Raw genomic sequence first — 15,179 nt, 5'->3', positions numbered from 1 at the left:
CATAAGAAAGGGGCGCCAAAGACTTGAAAAATTATAGAGCGATTAGCTTAGTGTCCGTTAATTACAACTTATTTACTAAGGTAATTGCAAATATCATCAGGAACCCCTTAGACTTCCGTAAACCAAAGGACCAGGCAGGATTCCGTAAAGGCTACTCAACAATAGACCATATTCAGACTATCAATCAGGTGACAGAAAAATGTGCGGAATATAACCAACCTTTATATATAGCTTTCATTGATTACGAGAAAGCGTTTGATTCAGTCGAACCCTCAGCAGTCATGGAGGCATTGCGGAATCGGGGTATAGACGAGCCCTATGTAAAAATACTGAAAGATATCTATAGCGGCTCCACAGCCACCGTAGTCCTCCATAAAGAAAGCAACAAAATCCCAATAAAGAAATGCGTCAGGCAGGGAGATACGATCTCTCCAATGCTATTCACAGCGTGTTTACAGGAGGTATTCACAGACCTGGATTGGGAAGAATTGGGGATAAGAGTTAATGGAGAATACCTTAGTAACTTGCGATTCGCTGATGATATTTTCTTGCTTAGTAACTCAGGGGGCCAACTGCAATGCATGTTCACTGACCTGGAAAGGCAAAGCCGAAGGGTGGGTCTAAAAATTAATCTGCAGAAAACTAAAGTAATGTTTAACAGTCTCGGAAGAAAACACCAGTTTACGATGGGTAGTGAGGCACTGGAAGTGGTAGGAAAAAGATCTACTTAAGGCAGGTAGTGACTGCGGATCCGGATCATGACACTGAAATAATCAGAAGAATAAGAAAGGGCTGGGGTGCGTTTGGCAGGCATTCTCAGATCATGAACAGCAGGTTGCCATTATCCCTCAAGAGAAAAGTATATAAAAGCTGTGTCTTACCAGTACTCACGTACGGGGCAGAAACCTGGAGACTTACGAAAAGGGTTCTACTTAAATTGAGGACGACGCAGCGAGCTATGGAAAGAAGAATGTTAGGTGTAACGTTAAGGGATAAGAAAAGAGCAGATTGGGCGAGGGAACAAACGCGAGTTACTGATATCTTAGTTGAAATCAAGAAAAAGAAATGCGCATGGGCACGACATGTAATGAGGAGGGAAGATAACCGATGGTCATTAAGGGTTACGGACTGGATTCCAAGGAAAATGAAGCGCAGCAGAGGGCTGAAGAAAGTTAGGTGGGTGGATGAGGTTAAGAAGTTTGCAGGGACAACATGGCCACAATTAGTACATGACCGGGGTAGTTGGAGAAGTATGGGAGAGGCCTTTGCCCTGCAGTGGGCGTAATCAGGCTGATGATGATGACGATGATGATGTTGCCGTCATGGCGGACAGCAAGCCGTAAGGGCAAATTAGGATAAAAGCGGGAGGTTTGGGCTGGTCTAGGCGTTTCGGTATTGTTACACAGCCACGATAACTTGTGCGGTTGTCAGTCGTATAAGACGCGAATGCCCAGTGGGCATAACACGTCACGTTTAGCAGAGGAACGTATCATATACCCATCCAAGGCAACATCTTGATCTGCAGTAGTGTGTTTCAACTTGACACGAATACTATGACTTATTAAAAAACCTAGGCCATAGCGTGACGTAAAAATATGTTTCCAGCGTTTCTGAATGCGATAATAGCGCAAAGTTTTAGCATAGAAGCTTTCTATAACGTTGTAAGCTTTCTGTTGGGAAATTAAAATTAAAACTAATATTTTGGCGCTTCTCATGCCAAAGTCACGATGTGACATTTGAGGGTGTGGAACTACGGATTAACTTTTGAACACCTGGTGTTCTGCAACGCGCGTGCAGTGCACGGTACACGAGCGTTTTTGCGTTCCCTCTCACAGGAAACGATCGCCGCCTACGGGATCAAATCCATTTTATCGTGCTCAGTCGCATAACGGCACAGCCAACGAGCTTTCGCGGCGGGTCAATTATTGGCTGCAGCATACTTGATGAAGACGTACCGCGGCGTGCTCACAGCGTTCTGCATTCGGAAGTTGTGACATCTCGTCAGGTTAGACGCTGCCAAGTGAAGAATATTCTCGCAAGCAGTGAGACTCAGTTTTGTTTGGTAATGTTAGGCAGATTATTCTCCAGCCTTCACAGCGGAAAGGCATGAGTGGTATTTGTACCAAATGGTGCAGTTCTATATGGTTACACTCTGCTCCTTTCTTTCTTGCATAGTCAAGTGAATTCCTTTCCCGAAGTACGTTCTTACTAAGCATTGAGGTAACTATCGAGAAAGGAATTCGCCGAAATAGGTCGGGCATCTCTAGTGTCACACCTGGACTTGATCACTGCATTACTAAAGCTTCGGAGCAGCCGAATTCCGGCATTCCTCGTCGACTGTTAAGAAGCGGAAAACACAATAGCGTGCATCACTGGCGACTCGGTCTTCGTTGCTCGCTTGGTCCTTTGAGTCAGGCAACGAAAACTGCTTTGCCATTGGGAGGCTGTAGCATTAACAGCAGACACAGACGTAGGCTATGACATTTACTGAAGCTTCGGCATAGGAAGCGCACGTGATTGCGAGCGTGAGCTGTTCTCACATATGAAACTGAGAACGTGTTCTTTCTTCTGCATAGGAAAATGAGCCTTCGAAATAAAACAGCTTTTTGTTAACCGCCATGGTGACTACAGGCGTTCGCTGCTGAACAGGAGACCACGGGATCAAATGCCGGCTGCGGTGGCCGCCTTTCGATAGGGGCGAAAAGAAAAACGCTCGTGTATTGTATTGTGGTCAAAATAAGTCGGGAGTTGCTCCACTAGGGCGTGTCTCATAATCAAATCGTGGTTTTGGCATGTAATACCCCAGCATTGAAGTAATTGTTAAAAGCTTTGTTGTAGTTTGAGATTCGTTTACTGTACTCCAATGGCTTTCTGGGTGACGTACGCAAAGATTGCAGATGACGTTGTGCTGCTTAGCAACACTGGGTACGAATTACAACAAATGACTGAGGACCTTAACCAAGAAAGCGCTTGAGTGGGGTTGAAGATTAAAATGCAGAATACAAAAATAATGTTCAATAGCCTGACAAAGGAACAATAATTCAGGATCGCCAGTCAGCCTCTAGAGTTTTTACAGGAGTACGTTTATCTAGGGCAATCACTCACAGAGCACCCAGACCATAGCAAGGAAATTTACAAATGATTAAAACGGTTAGGAATGCATGCGGCAGACATTACCAAATTGTAATTTGGAGCTTACCACTGCCGCTAAAAAGGAAAGTCTATAATTATTGCTTTCTATCGGTGCTAACATATATGGCAGAAACTTGGAGGTTCTGGGGAACAAGTTAAGGATCGCGTAAAAGACGTTGGAACCAAAAATATTATACATTAAGAGGCAGGGAGAGAGCTGTGTGGATTACAGAGCAAACAAGGATAGCCGATAGTATTCTAGGTGACATTAAGAGACAAAAGAAGACATAAAAAAGAGAAAGAGAACAGGAATATAGGGTAGCTTCACATGGACATAAAATAAGTAGCTTAGCTTTATCTTGTAAGTTGGTTATTTAAAATAAAATGCCTGTTGAAGATCGAAGAATGTCCCAAGTATACAGAAATATTTCACTTCACCGTGATTTAAATCTGTCAAAGCGATTTTTATCTTTATAGGAGTTTGATAACTTTTGGCGTAACATATTTGCAAAGACTGAAAGGCATGTAGAAACATAAGCTTATAGCGTGAAGGACAATTTACATCTCTACTTTGAAATGACCACAATTTTAAACACTGCTGTGAATGTGGCCGCAACATATTTTTATTTTAACGTCTTCTAGCTTATGTACGTAACGTACCAACATATGTAACATTTGCGGTACACACTAAGTTTTCCTGGATGTAATTTTCACTTGAAATTTTGAGCGCTGCCAGAAAACACCTTTTAAACAGCTGTAAATATGTAAAGATGCTGTCTGAAGAAGGCATTTTTCTCCTTCGCTCTGTAAATGACAGCAGAGCAGTGGAAAGAGTGTGGATAGATGCGGCAAGCTTCAATAACACCTGTCGATTAACCGCTAGGTGTAAAAAATTGTTGTATTTTCGTTTTTATCGACTCATAAGTAAGAAATGAAAAGTGGCCATAACATCGCCTTGCTAGCTGTTCAATAAACACGTTCCGCTTGTATTCGTGAACATAGAAAAAAGGTGCGAAGCACGCCGATCGTTTCTCATTCTTCGGTGTCATAATGAAAGCGCGTCCTTTTCATAAAGGTCGGTTAAAGATGAAAGAAAATGAAGACAACAAACCGCCGGTAGAGCTGAAAACTGGCGTGAGTGCTCGTCATTGCAAGGCGCGTCATGGAGAAAGCTTTCATTCATCTCCAATCGAAAAGTGACAGTCACAGTTTCTATGAAAGTTCTCTCTCATTCACCTGAAATTTAGTTTCGCCGAGTGTAAGTTCTGCCTCCCTCGCCTGTTAGGTAACTTATCTGGCACAAAAGTTGAATAGCACCAGAACTGTCTATCAACTCCCACGCAGTATAACGAGGCAAAGACGCCCAATTCATTAAAGGTGGAGTGAATGAAATAGGGGGAGGGGGAGTTGAGTATGTTGGATACCGTAGGTTAGCATTTCGAGCATAAATAAGCGCTAGAAAAAGATTGCTAGTATGTATTTTTTATTGCCATGCACCGTGGTCTCTCGGCACCTTTCAATGTGTGGGGCTCATGCAGATAAATTCCCGAATTCTTGCGTTCATTTCTTTTTTTTCTCTAGTCGTAACAGTACCTTCAAAATTCTAACAGACCTAGCATCAACTTCTGTTACAGATTTATTCATTTTTGAAGAAATTACGGCCACTGACCAAGTCAAGGTGAAAGAACACACCGAGACGTTTCGGGACCCGTACGGGTTCCTTGATCACACTTTCAGTGTGATCAGTGTGATCAAGGTACCCGTACGGGTCCCGAAACGTCTCGGTGTGTTCTTTCACCTTGACTTGGTCAGTGGCCGTAATTTCTTCATCAAGTGTGATCAAGGAACCCGTACGGGTCCCGAAACGTCTCGGTGTGTTCTTTCACCTTGACTTGGACAGTGGCCGTAATTTCTTCATCATCATGTTACCTGACCAGACGAACTTTCGTCGAACTCTTGACTACATTTATACATTTTTGTACAGAGTTAATCGTAATGCATGCTATTATGCTGTATTTTCGTTTTGTGCCTGCTCAAATAAGCATTGAAATGCAATCGTTATAGAAACGGGAACGTCCTGTAAAATGCTGTCAAGCTTGGGCGGCAGGTGCCCAATAAGAGTATTGAACATAGCAGTGTTTTGGCAACTGCTCTTTCGACTTTTCATGAAGAAAGCTATAAGCTCGACATGGTTGTTTCAAAGCAAAAAAAAAAAAACGCACACAAATTGGCTCGGTTATCCACTCTTCTGCAAGCTTGACATGAGTTAAAACTTTTGAGTCTAGTTAGTCGCTATATATGCATGGTTGCTGATATACATTCGTATGTAGTTAAGGCCAGTCTCAACGCCTTTGCTCCCCCTTTTTTTTTCAGATATTATAATAAAATCAACATGATAATAGAAAACTAAACTACTTGATTTCGTCTTAGGAATGGTAAAGAATCAGGGAACCTTAAACTGCATATTTTACTGCGTTGATGAGCAACATATCACCTGTGACGTGGCTCGCTTACAATGCACATAATTACAAGAATGCCAGTTCATGAGCTAATGGGATAGACAGCGCAAAAGGCTATAATATACGACGCTGCCCATTCAGACCACTGATAATGAGTCACATTAGTAGTTTGGAAGTTTAGAAGACTTCTGAAATACGGTTGTTCTAACAATTCTTGGCGGTCTTGCTTAAAGGCGCCGTGCCCTTGAGAATGACTACACGGACGTTTTAGTTTATTTCTTGTTGAATGTTGTATTTTTCCCAGCACTGCGAGATTCACAAATTTAACGTGCTAATTAAGGCACTCTGCGCTGAAAGACATTCCGCGATGAAAAAAAAGATGGTTTGCATGCTGCCGCAAAAGAAAGGCTGTTCATCAGGACAGACATGTCAAGATGCAGCGAACTGAAACGTTTAAAGAGAGCCACGCCTTTTCCCTGTTCTATAGAACACTGCGCATTCCGCATAATTTCGCCTCTGTTGTTGCTTACCACGTCACATTTGTCACGGGTAAGTTGAGTAGAAATACTTAAGTGTTTTGTCCCAGATTTGCAGAAGAGTGTCGTGATAGTTTATACCTCGGTACTAGTTTGGAAAGACAGGGTAATCGGCAGGCGTTTATAATGCCACTGGCTTCAACGTAATCCTTCGCAGTCTAGTGAGTCGCTATGCATGCTTGCAGATATATGTAGTTAAGGCGAGTCCCAAAGCCTTTGATCCCCCCTTTGTTTCAGCTATTAAAACAGAACCAGCATGATAATAGAAAACTGAACTATTTGATTTCGTCTTAGGAATGTTAATGAATCAGAGAACATCAAACTGTCTATTTTACTGCGTTGATGAACAATATGTCGCAACTCATGTCAAGCTTGCAGAAGAGTAGATAACCGAGCGAATAAGTGTCTGTGTTTTTGCTTTGAAACAACCATGTCGAGCTTATAGCTTCCGTCATCAAAAGTCGAAAGACCAGTTGCAAAAACACTATGTTCAATACTTTTATGGGATACTTGCCGCCCAAGGTGCGAATTATAGAAAGAGAAGGTCCATAAACTTAGAGGAATATTTTTTTTTCATGTCGATAAAAGCTCATTAAAAAAGGATTCCGTGACCTTCTACTTCTATAGACACCCATGTTTCACTTTTCGAATGCCCAGCTGGCCCAGTGAAACACAGTGCACATATATACCCTGCAATTTATCAAACTTCAATTATGACGAAACTTCTGCTTGTAATGTTGATGGATAGGGTGCTAGATGAAGTTAACATTCCCGTTCATTCAGGTTCGCGTAAAACAAAAAGCCTGAGAACGATAACGATAAAAACACAATTGAATATATATATATATATATATATATATATATATATATATATATATATATATATATATATATATATATATATATATATATATATATATAAGTTGAGCAAGAATATGGCTGCGAAAGTCCTTACTCAATGAAGCATGGATTTTAATGCAACAATTGCAGCATAAAACAAATACCAGGAACATGAAGAAAGGCAGCGTCCAGACTGGCTCGAAATTCGAGTCCTTTTCCTTATCTGATAATAGAAACAGCAATAAAAACGCAGTGCACACACTTTGGAAGAATCTCGAACATTTCCTCGCTTTGGCAATGAAGGAATTTCACACAAGCGCCCGGTGCTTCTTTATCAGATGATAGAGAGGCGCTGTGAAAGCGCGAGCGGTAATCGTTTATATGCATGATAGCGAAAAAATAACCCAAGCGGAGAGTATCGGTCAGCAAAATGTTTTGTTAAAAGAATGCTCATTCAGATAGTTCTGCTAGGCTACCCTGCACTGAGGGAAGACGGATAGGTTCGTAAGGGGGTGGAAATGAAAAAAGAGCGTAAGGGGGGACAAAAAAGTCCGTGCTATGATGCCAAAAGAGCTGTATATACCGAAGAGCCGTTCACTATCAGAACAAAAGGTTACAAACAACTGCTCCAGAAGGAAATCCGCGCCGATGGCTGTAGTTTTGATGCTCAAGTTCCCTTCACCCACTGGCACATATTACAGCCTTTAAGAACGCCGCTTGCTACCACTTCTCATCATCATCATCATCATCATCATCATCATCATCATCATCATCATCATCATCATCATCATCATCATCATCATCATCATCATCATCATAATCATCATCATCATGATTACACCCACTGCAGGGCAAAGGCCTCTCCCATACTTCTCCAACTACCCCGGTCATGTACTAATTGTGGCCATGCTGTCCCCGCAAACAATCTCATCCGCCCACCTAACTTTCTGCCGCCCCCTGCTACGCTTCCCTTCCCTTGGAATCCAGTCCGTAACCCTTAATGACCATCTGTTATCTCCCCTCCTCATTAAATGACCTGCCTATATCCATTTCTTTTTCTTGATTTCAACTAAGATGTCATTAACTCGCCTTTGTTCCCTCACCCAATCTGCTCTTTTCTTATCCCTCAACGTTTGACCAATCATGCTTCTTTCCATAGCTCGTCGCGTCGTCGTCAATTTAAGTAGAACCCTTTTCGTAAGCCTCCAGTTTTCTGCCCCCTACGTGAGTACTAGTAAGAAACAGCTGTTATACACTTTTCTCTTGAGGGATAATGGCAACCTGCTGTTCATGATCTGAGAATGCCTGCCAAACGCACCTCAGCCCAATCTTATTCTTCTGGTTATTTCAGTCTCCTGATCCAGATCCGCGGTCACTACCTGTCCTAAGTAGATGTATTCCCTTACAACTTCCAGTGCCTCACTACCTATTGTAAACTGCTGTTCTCTTCCGAGACTGTTAAACATTACTTTAGTTTTCTGCTGAATAATTTTAGACCCACCCTTTGCCTCTCCAGGTAAGTGAGCATGCATTGCAGTTGGTCTCCTGTGTTACTAAGCAAGGCAATATCATCAGCGAATCCAAAGTTACTAAGGCATTCTCCATTAACTCGTATCCCCAATTCTTCCCAATCCAGGTCTGTGAATACCTCCTGTAAACACACTGTGAATAGCATTGGAGAGATCGTATCTCCCTGCCTGACGCCTTTCTGTATTGCGATTTTGTTGCTTTCTTTATGGAGGACTACGATGGCTGTGGAGCCTCTATAGATATCTTTCAGTATTTTTACATACGGCTCGTCTACACCTTGATTGCGTAATGCCTCCATGACTGCTTAGGTTTCGACTGACAAATGCTTTCTCGTAATCAATGAAAGCTGTATATAAGGGTTGCTTATGTTCCGCACATTTCTATATCACCTGATTGACAGTCTGAATATGGTCTATTGTTCAGTAGCCTTTACGGAATACTGCCTGGTCCTTTGGTTGACGGTAGTCTAAGGTGTTCCTTATTCTATTTGCAATTACCTTAGTAAATACTGTGTAGGCAATGGACAGTGAGCTGATCGGTCTATAATTTTTCAAGTCTTTGGCGTCTCCTTTCTTATGGATTAGGATTACGTTAGCGTTCTTCCGAGATTCCGGTACGCTCGAAGTCATGAGGCATTGCGTATACAGGGTGGCCAGTTTTTGTCGAACAATCTGCCCACCATTCTTCAACAAATGTGTTGTTACCTAATCCTCCCCAGCTGCCTTCCCCGTTTGCGTTGCTCCCAAGGCTTTCTTTACTTCTTCCGGCGTTACTGGTGGTATTTCAAATTTCTCTACACTATTCTCTCTTCCATTATCGTCGTGGGTGCCACTGGTACTGTATAAATCTCTATAGAACTCCTAAGCCACTTGAACGATCTCATCCATATTAGTAATGATATTGCCGGCTTTGTCTCCTAACGCATGCATCTGATTCCTGCCTATTCCTAGTTTCTTCATCACTGCTTTTAGGCTTCCTCCGTTCCTGAGAGCATGTTCAATTCTATCCATACTATACTTCCTTATGTCAGCTGTCTTACGCTTGTTGATTAAATTGGAAAGTTCTGCCAGTTCTATTCTATCTGTAGGGTTAGAGGCTTTCGTATATTGGCGTTTCTTGATCAGATCTTTCGTCTCCTGCGATAGCTTACTGGCATCTGTCTGACGGAGCTACCACCGACTTCTATTTCACACTCCTTAATGATGCTCATAAGATTGTCGTTCATATCTTCAACACTAAGGTCCTCTTCCTGAGTTAACACCGAATACCTGTTCTGTAGCTTGATCTGGAATTCCTAGCGTACTAGGTATTAATTCGTTTGTGCTGCCTTACCTTTCTGTTTCTGAAGAGAACTAAAACTCAACTGGTGGAAAGGAAACGAGAGACGAGGACTGTCTTGTTGAAGATGTTGTGAAAAAATGAAAGCATAAAAAATGAAACCGTAACCAACGGGTTATTAGTTTTCAGATCCACGGATTCGGTATTAATACTACACGCAAGTATGTTCGCCCTCTATTGACGGAAACGCCTATTATTTATTAGAATCAGGCCATACATGGGGAGTCTGAGAGCGTAGTTTGCAATTTTTTCTATAATAGCAGCTCTTCACAACCTAAAGAGTCAGCATACAACACGTTCAGCCACAAGCACGCATTCCTGAAGTGGTACCGACAGCGGCAGCAACGTTTTTTTTATACAAGCCGAATGGACCACTGTGGAAGTGTAACAGTGTTCGGACAGTATGTAATGAATGTTTTTCAACCCGTCTAATGAGATCAACACTTGCATTGTCGCGGCCTGGAGGATGTTGAATATCGTTCAGAAAATGAAGAAGACGCATGTTCCTTCTGTTGCTGCCATTATCATCAGCAGATTACGATTGAATTAACAGAAGTCCCCATACGGGTCTCATTCGTGAAGGGCCTTGGCTGCTCTTTATAATACAGACTACACAATAGATACGTCTGAACTGGCACGTCAGAAGTGTTGAGATTGGCGACCAGCGCAGGTAAAGCAACTGGCCAATTATTGTCATACCCAGTATGACACACTTCAGCTTCAAACGCGGCTAGCAGGTGAGAGAAAATACCGGTTCACCACTGTTTGCGATCGAGTTATGAACTAAGTCAAAGTCAAACTCAAATGCACGCAGAATGTCTGGCACAGCTGGAAATGATAATTTGAGCCTTCGCTGAAAAAAATGAAAGAAATAAATAAAAAATAGAGCCCTTCTGCTCTGTGAAGGAGTTGTCCAGCGAAGCGGTTTAGCACGCGACACTTCTGTGGGACAGCATTTTGAGCAAAGGTACGAATGTATTTATTGTCTTGATCAGTGATCGTCACGACGAAAGGTGCGCACACACTTTTATTAACGTGATAGCGTTAAGGGCCCTATGTAGCAGAAATTCCTGCGTCGGCGTCCTGCGTCGAGCGAAAAGTCATTGAACCACGCATACCCAACCACGCAGGGCCTCCGTGTAGCGCAAGGACATTACTGAACTAACTGAAGTTCCCAAAGTAATATACGTCAGAAAAACCGTAAAGTACGACTTACGCAAAACCTACAGACATGGTAGCGTCGGATTGTGATTTGAATATGCGAATTCTTTTACGCGGAAACTCTAACATAAACCCCTTTTCCAGAGTGTCTGCCATTCATAGAGCGGCGCGCCCAGTTGCTTGCACCACCATCAAGATGGCGCTCGCCTCCGCGCATGTGCGGCCCACGCGAGAGGCCCCGTTTTGATCAAAAGGCTCGCCTTCGTGCATAGAGTTCGCTGCCAGCGTTTCCCACTCAATGTCACGGTTGCATAAGCTGCATTTGCCGGAAAGCGTGAGAAGCAGTCATGTATCGGTATGCTATCGGGTTCCACTCCTAAAGGTCATGCTTAGGTGCCCTCTAATTCTTTTATACACATCTTCATCGAGGGCAACACACACACACACACACACACACACACACACACACACACACACACACACACACACACACACACACACACACACACACACACACACATATATATATATATATATATATATATATATATATATATATATATATATATATATATATATATATATATATATATATATATATATAATCTGCATTACGAGAGGGGTGAGCCACTGCATAATTTGCTTGCTTAGGAGGGTATGAGTCATTGCTGATGAGGATAGTTTTTGTCGACGCAGAACAATAATGCACGGAAGCCTAACCATATTTAGCTCCGCTGTAAAGAAGAAAACAGTGAACGAAGTATAACACAACCGTTCATCATAACAGTGAAAATCAAATGAAGCTCTCAGCGTTAGCAGACGTTGTCCTAGAGCGATGTATAAACTTTACTAATCTAGTCATCACGTATGCAGTACATATTTCGTTCCATTGCTGTTGCGGCAAACAGCATCGGAATGTAATACGAGTGCAATGAAGACGAAAACAACGCTCTCAACTGAAGTATTTTGTTGACATCCCACTGATATTATTCGAACAAAGACATGACGAAGAATTAGAGGGCAACAATAGACCACTTTTTAATGGTGCTCGATTCAGCTCTCAACTGAAGTATTTTGTTGACATCCCACTGATATTATTCGAACAAAGACATGACGAAGAATTGGAGGGCAACAATAGACCACTTTTTAATGGTGCTCGATTCAGATACTCTATCTCAAAGACATGCAATGCAGTAGTTGGTCTAGCGACACGTATTTTTTTTTTGTTTACAAAATACTGCAGGCCCATGCGGGCCCATGAAGGAGTGGTATAATTACAAAATATAAAATACAAGGATTCAGAAGAAAACAAGCAAAATGCTCACACCTGTCTTGCGAAATTAACAAACCAAAAATTGTTCAGATCAATTGAGTCAGGGATGTATAACAATGATAATGGCAGTGTGTTCGTCTTCAATAGAGAGGGGGAAAAAGAAAGTTCGAAAGCGTTACTTCTTGTTTGATAGGAAGTTAATGATATTGCGCGGTGATATCTGGTTAGTCTTGTAGCTAATAGGCGCGCATATAGAGCAGTATGAATTGAGTTTCGTTTGAGGAGAAAAAGAAATTTAAGCCTTTAGAATTTTCCGCCGTAGTTGTAATGTCTGTATACCATGATTGTGCATGATAATTGAGGGTTAGAAAAAATAAACCTAAGTGCTTCCCGCTGAATCATTTATAGTGCATTACTATTGTGTTTATTATGTGGACCCCAGGCGGTGCATGATTCGTTTTTAATTTTTGGCCTAATGAGTGATCTGTATCGAAAAAGTTTGACATGACCTGTGTACAAAGAAACGACTCCTCAATATCACGTGCAGTGTTGTCTGTGTAGCTAGAAAGCACACCATTAGGTGAGGCACCTAGCACCTTGGTATCTAGTATCCAAAGTCTACAATGCATAGTATCTATTTTGGCCGTGTGTTTATTCAATAAGTGTATATATATATATATATATATATATATATATATATATATATATATATATATATATATATATAAACACACAGATTACTCGAAGTGAGATTTCAATGAAGTTGTCTAGTTGCTGGTCAGCGCTGCATTCGTTTTCTTTTCTGTGGTAATATTTTTAGGGATGATTGCTTCAATACTGCAATACTAACTCTTCCATTAAAGCGTCCATTCATTTCTGTTGATACGCGTCCCTCAAACAACAAATTGAATGAAATACAAATACCCCCAAGAGCGCCGAAGAAACGTGTGCAGTCAATCGACGCACGCTACTTGAACTGCTTCAGCCTGACATAACGCATTTCAACCGGCGACACGTTCATTGCTCATGAAAAAAAAGGTATGTTATTTGATTGAAAGAATCGTAAACACTGGCGCCTTGTTTTTACGAACAGACAGTTCAGGAAGCTTTTAAGCATAAAGGACGGAAAGTATGAGATGGGCACTTCGCTCTTCGCTTCAATTTACTTCGCATCCGGGCGATCGTTCCTAAATGGGCTGTTCAAACCAAACGGGAGTGTGGTCTTAAATCGCAAGCGGGGGAACATTACAGGTACTGTCGTAAGTAAGGAAAACACTAAGCGCGAGTCTTGAAGTTTTTCTTAGACTTTATGTTCTTTGAAAAGCACTATTCAGTGGATTGTAAGTGCCGTTCGCTTACGTCCTTGAGGAAGCTTTGTATTCTTTTTATTTAAATGAGCGAACTGCACGGAAATATTTCAGACATCAGGCCTGAATAATAAATCCACGCATTGCGCAAAAGTAAAAGCAAAGGCTTCCTGACGTCATGGAAAATCGAAGTATATTGTCACGTGGTAGTGACGGTGAAGAGAGCAGCAGTACGGTGGAATACAAAACTAGCTTTTATTGGGCGAACCTGTGCCTACAAAAACAGGCTACACTTATAGCACAACGATAGCGGCGAACACGGTCGGCGATCGTCGGAAATCTGATCAGCGGCTCAAGCGCGTCGGCTTTTAAAGAACCAGTCGTCGAATGTTCCAGACTAATCGTTCGGACCCGCGTGCCTTCCACAAAGTTCTACGCCATTCGCGTCAGGAGATGAAATCAGATAACATAAGGTTCGGCAACAACAGACAGCGGATAGAAGCATCGATAACTTTCCAGAAACTTCGGACACATGCAGGCTCGTCCCACGCTGTGCGATTACATTTGTTAGGCGGCGAAACGCGGTTACCCGATAAAGATAAGTACACGTGTGAATTGTGAGTGAGTGAATAAACTTTATTGTAGGTCCGGCGAGGACGCGAACTCGTCGCGCACCCGGCTAGTCCCACGTCGGGACCGGCAGGTCTAGCCCACCGGCCCGGTCGCGGGCACGCTGGACGGCCAGGATTTGCTTTTCTAGAGCGGGGCTACGCAAAAGCGAGTCCCACTCCTCCTTGATGAACTTGGGGTATGTCGACCCACACTCCCACAGCATGTGCGCTAGAGTGGAGGTCTGGCCGCAGGAGAGGCAGGCGTCGTCGCGATACACGTCCGGGTAAGCCTCGTGGAGAACGGACAGACACGGATACGTACTGGTCTGCAGAAGCCTAAGCGAAACGGCTTGCGCCCTATTCAACTTGGGGTGAGGGGGTGGAAAGACCCTTCTAGACATGTAGAAGAATTTAATAAGCTCGTTGTGAGTAGCGGGAGCGTCCCTGTGGCCGTAGGGAGGAGGGGAGTCGGTGCTTCTTGTTGAGGAAGCGCGGTCGGTGAGGTCCCGCGCAGCCTCGTGAGCAGACTCATTGAGGTTCGGGGGAGCACCCTCGACCGACCCTACGTGAGCTGGAAACCTGTGGATTGAATGATGCGTGAGAGCATCTCGACTCGAGCTGCTAAGAAGACGAGCAGCTTGCTTGGCGATGCAACCCTTCTGAAAAGCTCTAACTGCTGTTTTGGAATCGCTATATATCTCGGATCCACGACCGTCTAGCAGGGCGAGGGCGATGGCGGCTAGCTCGGCGACACCGGGGTCTGAAGTGCGAATGGAGGCGCAGTTGGAAATCTTGCCGCTGGAGTCGACCACAACGATGGCAAAGGTCTTCCCATCGCTGTACTCCGCGACGTCGACGAAGCCTGCTCTAATGTCTCGTTGCTTGATCTGTTTGAGGATCTGTTTGAGTAAAAAGCATCGTCCCGATGCTTTTTACTGAGGATGACGACGAAGAAGAAGCGCTCGTCCCTAGTCGGAGATCGGCTCCGTGAT

Source organism: Dermacentor variabilis, chromosome 5 (genome assembly GCF_050947875.1).
Source record: "Dermacentor variabilis isolate Ectoservices chromosome 5, ASM5094787v1, whole genome shotgun sequence".
Lineage (NCBI taxonomy): Eukaryota > Metazoa > Arthropoda > Arachnida > Ixodida > Ixodidae > Dermacentor > Dermacentor variabilis.
The sequence above is the reverse complement of the archived record's forward strand: the minus strand, read 5'-3'. Positions refer to the sequence as shown.